We start from the raw sequence: 7,308 nt of genomic DNA, 5'->3' as shown, positions 1-7,308 counted from the left end.
TCCGAATTTTCGGATATGGTTGGCGAGGAGTTGGAGAGAGTCCTGTGTCCAGTAAGAACCCGGAAGTTCTACCCAGGCAGTATGAAAGAGTTGCGAGGCAAGTCGAAAGCTCTTTGGTGCTCGATTAAGAAGCCCTCGTTATCAGATGTCAAGAATGTCCTTTCATTCTTCATCGGACTCTTATAAGAGAGGCTCATATACATTACAGTGAGACTGGCCTCAAGTTTTTAAGGTCAAGACGCATGAGGTTAGTACTATAACAACTTGAATGACCTTCAAGCAGAATAGATTGTGGTGGAGTATTATGGACACAACCTTTTGGGGGAGTAAATCTGTGTTCACTTCACACTATTTTAATCGTGTCCAGACTCTTTATGAGGACTGTTACACTCTGGGACCATTCGTGATAGCAAGTGCAGTAGTGGGTGAAGGATCCACCACTACATTCCCATAATCCCAATAACCTTTTCTTCTCTTGGAACTTTTATTTGTTTTTATGGTTGTTTGTGGAGACTGTGTCAGTCTTCCAAAATCATTGATTTTAGTCAGGTGGTCAAATTTGTTCCTTGAAGAGTGCCCGGAACTGGTTATTGGAGGAGGTTCTGTCATAATGAGGTATATACACCGGTTTGACAGTCCCTACGAGATCTTCAGCCCCTGGGAGGATCGCTGGATCTCATAAGGCTAGCAGACATAATGAGACAGAGAATCATTGAAGTCAGCTTCCTTATCAGGTACAAACCCTTAAGTTTGTTTTAATTAACTCTTGAGAAAAATTCCAGATATACTAGCTGTCTCTAACCCTCCACCAAAGGTGTTAATCAGCTATATATATAACTACCGGGCAAGTCTTATGTTTAAAAATGGTATTTTCATTATAAAATAAATTTTTTAACATACCTGGTAGTTATATATAATTAGTCCCACCCTCCTCCCCTCTAAGAGACTAGAGGCATGGAATGTATGAGGGTTCCTGGAATGGTTCCTAGGTACCTCGCTAGGGTGCAGGGGTGGTACACCTGGCTATCCAATCGGCGATTGGCGCGAGATTCGAATTTTCTGCCGTGACGTCAGGGACGTAAGCTATATATATATAACTACCGGGTAAGTATGTTAAAAAAATTATTTTATAATGAAAATACCATTTTCATGAAAAAAAAATCCAATAATGTGGGATATATAAACAATTTTTAAGTTTCGGGAGCCTTTGTATATCAGCGGCCAGTTCCTCCAGCATGCATAAAATTGAACACCAACCTAAACTTTCCCCTCTAACCTAACCTACAAGCCGTGTCCTTACCTACTTACCTAATGGGGGAGCTATAGCCCCCCTGCGATCCCCCTTACTCCGCCGTATTCTTAGACAGCCGTCACTATACATACAGATGGCTGCTATCATACATACACCCTAAGTTTTGCTACATTTTTCTAATAATATTAGTTACAAGATTGTCATGTGGACAAAATGTGAATCGTTATTTCTAACCATAGTGTAGTTTTGATCCTTTATAAAAGCCTGGATACTTCATCGATATCTATAATAGCAGAAGTTACAGAACTCCTTTATGCTTATCACATTCTTTGGGCTAGAATAATTGACGGCTAATAAATCCAACCTTTCAAAGTGACTTCATGTGAAATTCATGTTTCAACACTTAAATTTTGTGAATTCAGGTCAGAACTTGGTTTTATTATAGTTATAGACAGGGAAAACAGTTCCTACTAAAAACAGATTTATTCCGTAACTGAAATACAAACCACGCTATTTAATATGGGTATTACTTACGGCGTAGCTGAAATGACAAGCCATTAGAATTTTAACGAGGGAAGCTACCCCTCCCCCCCTCACACACCTGTGATTAGCTCACTTTGCTTTTGGCTCGAATGACGATCAGACATGTCTGCTCCCACCCTCGCTTACTTTGACAGCCTTTGATCTTTGTTCCGTAACCGAAATACAAACCACGCTATTTACATAGGGTTTACTTTCGGCGTAGCTGAAAGGACGAGCCATTAGAATTTAACGAGGGTGTATTACCCCCGCGCTAGTTAGCAGGGGGGTAGGGGAGTGGTAGCTAGCTACCCCTCCCCCCTCACACACCGGTGAACTGCTTCACTTCACTTTTGGCTCGGACAATGAACAGACGTCTCTGTCCCATCCTCGCATGGCAGCCATTAATGCTATGTCTTACTAATTACTTACTTTTCTTATACTTAATATATATGTAAACATTCTTATGTTTATGTATATATTTGAGTATAGAAATACAGTAAGTTTCCTTTTCAGTGTTTGTGCTGTGTGTGTGTGTGTGTGTGTGTAGGAAGTCCACTCATTGTACGACAACTTCTCCATGTGGTCTCAGGCCACTACGGTGACTTTTCATGGGTCGCGATCTCTCCCTTGGTCCTTCGGTCTACCTTCGGCGGGCTCCATTGGGAATCGTCATCGCTTGACTCTACTTACTAATATGTTTCTCTGCTGTTCCTCCTTCCCTACGGGGGACTTGGTCTATCAGCGTGGGGAACTTGGGAGTTTTGTTTGACTACGGTCTCTCTCTCTCGTTCACTCTTTTATTATTACTACGTATTACGGTAGCTTCCTTCCCGTTGTGGGTTGAATTGCTTCCGTTTATTTTGTCTCAATTATTTTTTATTTAAATCTAATTGCATTTGTTAACTTTTCAGCCTCTGTGTAGAACGTTTGCCTTCGGGGTTCGTTTGTTCTTACGATTAGTAACATTTTTAGTTGAATTACATATTTAAGATTGTTATAATTCTGCTTTGTTACAGTTCTCCGCCTTCCCCCCCTCCCCCCTTCCCGTGAGTGTCAGTGGGGGAGGAGGACGCATTCCTGTGTGTAATTCTTATATTCTTTTCCCGCAGGGGTTCCTCTTCGGAGTTTCCCCGGGGGAATTAATGTTAACTAATTTTTTTATTTTCACAGTTAACTATCTAGTTTTTCGTTTGCTTAATGTGCCTACGAAGCAGAGCTGTCCTGTTTGGGCCTGGGGAGTCTGCCGTTGCCGCCTCCTCTACGACTTCGTCATGGGCGTGTTCCTTCTCCTGGAAGTTCTCCCGTGACAACTGTCAGCTCCTTAGGTCATATAGAACGCTCGGGAGGTTCGCCTCCTTGGGTGGGTACTTCCCTTCCGAGGGAGGTTCCCTTCCCAGGTATGAGTTTTTTCCCCTTCAGGGGGGTTTCTTCTCCTACCTTAATTTTTTTCTGGTTCTCGGGCGGTTATGCTCTTGGTGCTGAGCTACCGCTTTTGTAACCATGCTCAAGGGGCTGAGCGGTTGCAAGGCTGGACCATGGGTGCGATTTTGCTCTTGGTGCTGAGCGGTCGCACTTGCAGTTACGCTCAAGGGGCTGAGCAACTGCAGGAGCTCCTCTTCGAAGGGTTGCTCTTTATGGTCAGCTTGCTGATCCAACGGCCCTAAGGGGCGCCTTCATCAGTCTCTTCTACGAAGTGTTCTTTCTCGTTCGCGAGAGAGGACACTCATAGAGACTCCTCTTTGGAGGACTCCCTACTGCTGTTGTTGCTGAAGGCTCAGTTCCCCCTCCGAACATCTTCAAGGGGGCAGCTGAGTCCAACGGTCTCTCCTGCGAGTGTCTCTCCCCCTCGGGGGAGTTCACTAACAGAGACTCCTCTGTGGAGGACTGATGATGGTGCTCCTGTCCGTGGTCGTCCTCATCTTCATCCGCAGAGGATCCTCCTCGACGAGAACAGACTGTTGCTGCTGCTTCCCTAGACCTGTCAGCAGTTCTTTCGCGATCTTCGACACCTCCCAGATCTTCTTGTCTTCCTTCTCCGTTCCTGGACGCAGTAGCGCTGTGGGCGCCTCCACCCCGTTTTCCAAACGGGCGCCGGTCTCTTCGGGGCTAAGGGCTTATCTCACATGTGAGTAAGCCCTTTGGTGCCAGGTTTTTTACCTGTTACCTCGTTCTACTGCGCGCTTGCGCGCAGTAGTTCGCAAATGTTCCTGATGTGCGCCGTACGCGCCAACGTTCGCCCTCGCGCCCACGATCTTCGCATCTGGGCGCAAGTCTCCTGCTGTGGACCAGACTTCTGCTGAATCAACTCCTGATCGCCAACTCTTTTGAGACCTTCTGTGCGGCTACGCGCCATGCGCGCCTACGGTCTCCTGAACGCCCACGATCGCCTGCTCGCCAGCGCACATCTGATCACCCTTTCCTGATGTGCGCATTGCACGCCAACGTTCGCCCTCGAGCCCACAATCTCCGGATCTGGGCGCAAGCAGGGAGGTTGTTCTTCACTGAACTCCACGTGCACCTGCTCGCCAGCTCGCATCTGCGCCCCCTTCCTGATATGCGCATACGCGCCATCATTCGCCCACGCGCCATCATTCGCCCACGCGCCAATGATCTTCGGATCTGGGCGCAGGCAAGGAGTTATTCCTTCACCTCCTCGCCGACGATCTCTCATACGTCTGGCCGCGCATTTCTCAGCTGGCCACGCAACTTCGCTCCTACGATCTCCTGGTTCCTGCCTCGTCACGCAGTTCAAGAAGTTCCTTCGCTAGCGCACAGGCGCTCACAGGTTCTTCTGGACTTACAGCGCCTCTACTTCACCGCGCCGCCCAGGAGATACCTAAGTTAGCGCACAGGCGCTCACAGGCATCCCTGGGCTCTCCTTACGCACCAGCGATCCTCTACGCGCCTGAGCGATTCGTCACCTGCGCGCAAGCGTTTTCAACGCCAACGCTTCAATCGTCGTAGATTTCCTACGCGCCCACGCGTTAAATCTCCTGTACGCGAGCGGTCGCTACGCGCCACCGCTTGCCAACGCTCCACCGCTTGCCAACGCTCCACCGCTTGCCAACGCGCCACCGCTTGCCAAACGCGCCATCGCTTGCCAACGCGCCATCGCTTGCCAACGCGCCTTCGCCCGCCAGGACGCGCCATCGCTCGCTTACTCGCCATTGGTCTCCCGGCCGCCTGCACTCGCCCTTACGCCCACGCACCCGGGCGAACCTGCGATTTATCCATCGCTCGAGCGCCAGCGCGATTCCCGCCAGCTAGCCATCGCTCGCCGAACGCGCCATCGCTTGCCGAACGCGCCATCGCTCGCCGAACACGCCATCGCTCGCCAACGCGCCATCCCTCGCCAACGCGCCATCCCTCGCCAACGCGCCATCGCTCGCCTACACGCCATCGGTCTCCCGACCTCCAGCGCTCGTCCTTTCAACCGCGCTCGCCCTCACCTGCGCGCCCACGCGCACTTTCGCCCGCGCGCCCTCGTGCGCGCGAACCAACGATTTGCCATCGCGCGAGCGCCAGGGTGATTTCGACCGCTATTCCCGTCGTGTTTTCGTAACACGTGCAACCTGGTGAGTCTTCTGGGGTGCGTACTTCCAGTTCACGATCATCTCCCCGTAAATGCAGAGCATGGCACATGCAAGAGCTGGAAGGATCTTCAGAGAGGTCTGGGCAACATTCTTCTCCTTCCTTTCGGGCAGGCCCCATCATCTCTACTCCTCAGGATCATTCGATTCCCTTTCCCCTAGCGGGAGTCGCTGACACTGCGTCGGTCAGCCGTCAGCAGAGGAGGTACTTCGAGATCATGGGGGAACCTGGTTTTAGCCCTTCCTCTCCACCATTCTGTGGAAGGGTCTCCCCAGGGAGTTCTTCTCTCGAGAAGTTCTCCGGCTGGTGACATTCTCGTCTTCGGAGATCTTAAGCCAGAAGAGAGCCGCAAAGTGTGCCATGCGGGCCACTTCGTGGCTGGTCATCTGGCTTGGATCTCTGGGCATCCTGTTGCGATCCGAGAATTTGTCCAAGGAGAGCTCCAGGAAGGTCATGGAAACTTTCCTCCTCTCGGGCACGAGCATCTCGTTTCCCGGCTCACCAAGTTTCGAACTTGTGGGCAAACTCGATGTTGAAGCATTGAGATGCAGTGACCGAGAGGTTCCTCTCGGAAGGCCCAACCATGGATGTCGGCAAGCTCAGACACACTTCCACTCTTGGAAAGACCTTGTTTTGAGCCCAAGGACAGGGAACGGACAACTGAGAGATGGAGAAAGTGAATCACGGTTCGCTCCTCCATAGGCGCTTGCATCCAGACCCTACAAACCTCCAGCGCCTCAACAACAACAGCCTCGTCAGCCTAGGACATCGGAACCAGCCCCGGCAGCTAAGACAAGGTATCTAAACAGCAGCCCCCTCCTGTCAGAGGCAAGAAGGGCGGGAAGTCCTTCTGGGGAGGCAATAATCCTGAGGGAATGGCCGAGGCCGCAAACGCTAGGATTGGCAACCCCCCCTGCAGGGTCCCTGGTGGGGGGATGCCCAAGGTTGCGCACTCAGGTGGCAGCAGCTCGGGGCCGATTCCTGCACGATCTCCGTGATCAGCCAAGGATGTCGCGTCCCGTTCTTTACATCTCTACCTCCGCTGACAGCAAATCCAGTGTCGCCGAGCTCCTATGCCATGGGATCGGCAAAGGGCTAGCCCTTCGGGCAGGAATCGAGACCATGCTCTAGAGGAGGCTCTCCAAAAGGTCATCGACGGCTCCCCCCCACGGCTTCTTCAGTCAACTCTTTCTTATAAGAAAGCGTCCGAAGTCTGGAGACCTGTCGTCGCCCCTCTTGCTCCTACGCAGTCTTCTACGCGTCGTCTTCCTGCGCGCCAGCGATCACCAGCGCGTCAGCGATCACCAGCGCGTCAGCGATCACCAGCGCGTCAGCGATCACCAGCGCGTCAGCGATCACCAGCGCGTCAGCGATCACCAGCGCGTCAACGATCACCAGCGCGTCAGCGATCTCCAACGCGTCAGCGTTCTCCTGCTCGTCAGCGATCTCCTGTGCGTCATCGTTTTCCAGCGCGTCAGCGCTCCCCTGAGTTCCGGCGATCTCCTGACCGCCCGCGCGATCCATCGCCTGCGCGCAAGCGCTCTCTTACGCATCAGCGCCAATCAAATCTTGACAGACATAAGTCTCCTGCGATCAACTCGCCCAGACGCGGTCGTTCGCTGCGCGTTCTACGCGCCAGCGTTCGCCAACGCGCCATCGTTCGCCGACTCGCCATCGCTCGCCCACGCGTCACAGGTCTCCAGGACACCATCATTCCCCTACGCTGTACTTTTCTCCTGGCCCTCAGCGGTCTCCTGAGCGCCCACGCGTTCCTTCACCTACGCGCCAACGTGCCCACTCGCCAGCTCGCCCACGTGCCCGCGCGCTATTGCTCCTGCGCTTGTTTATCTCCGCGCTTCAGCAGCCCCTTGCGCGCGATTCTTTGGTAACGCCCCCGCGCGAGCGCCAGGGCGACCCCCGTTCTCGTCGGGTCGCAGGGACGC

The sequence above is a fragment of the Palaemon carinicauda genome, chromosome 26, assembly GCF_036898095.1.
Source record: "Palaemon carinicauda isolate YSFRI2023 chromosome 26, ASM3689809v2, whole genome shotgun sequence".
NCBI classification, from domain to species: Eukaryota; Metazoa; Arthropoda; class Malacostraca; order Decapoda; family Palaemonidae; genus Palaemon; species Palaemon carinicauda.
This window is presented reverse-complemented; position numbering follows the sequence as displayed.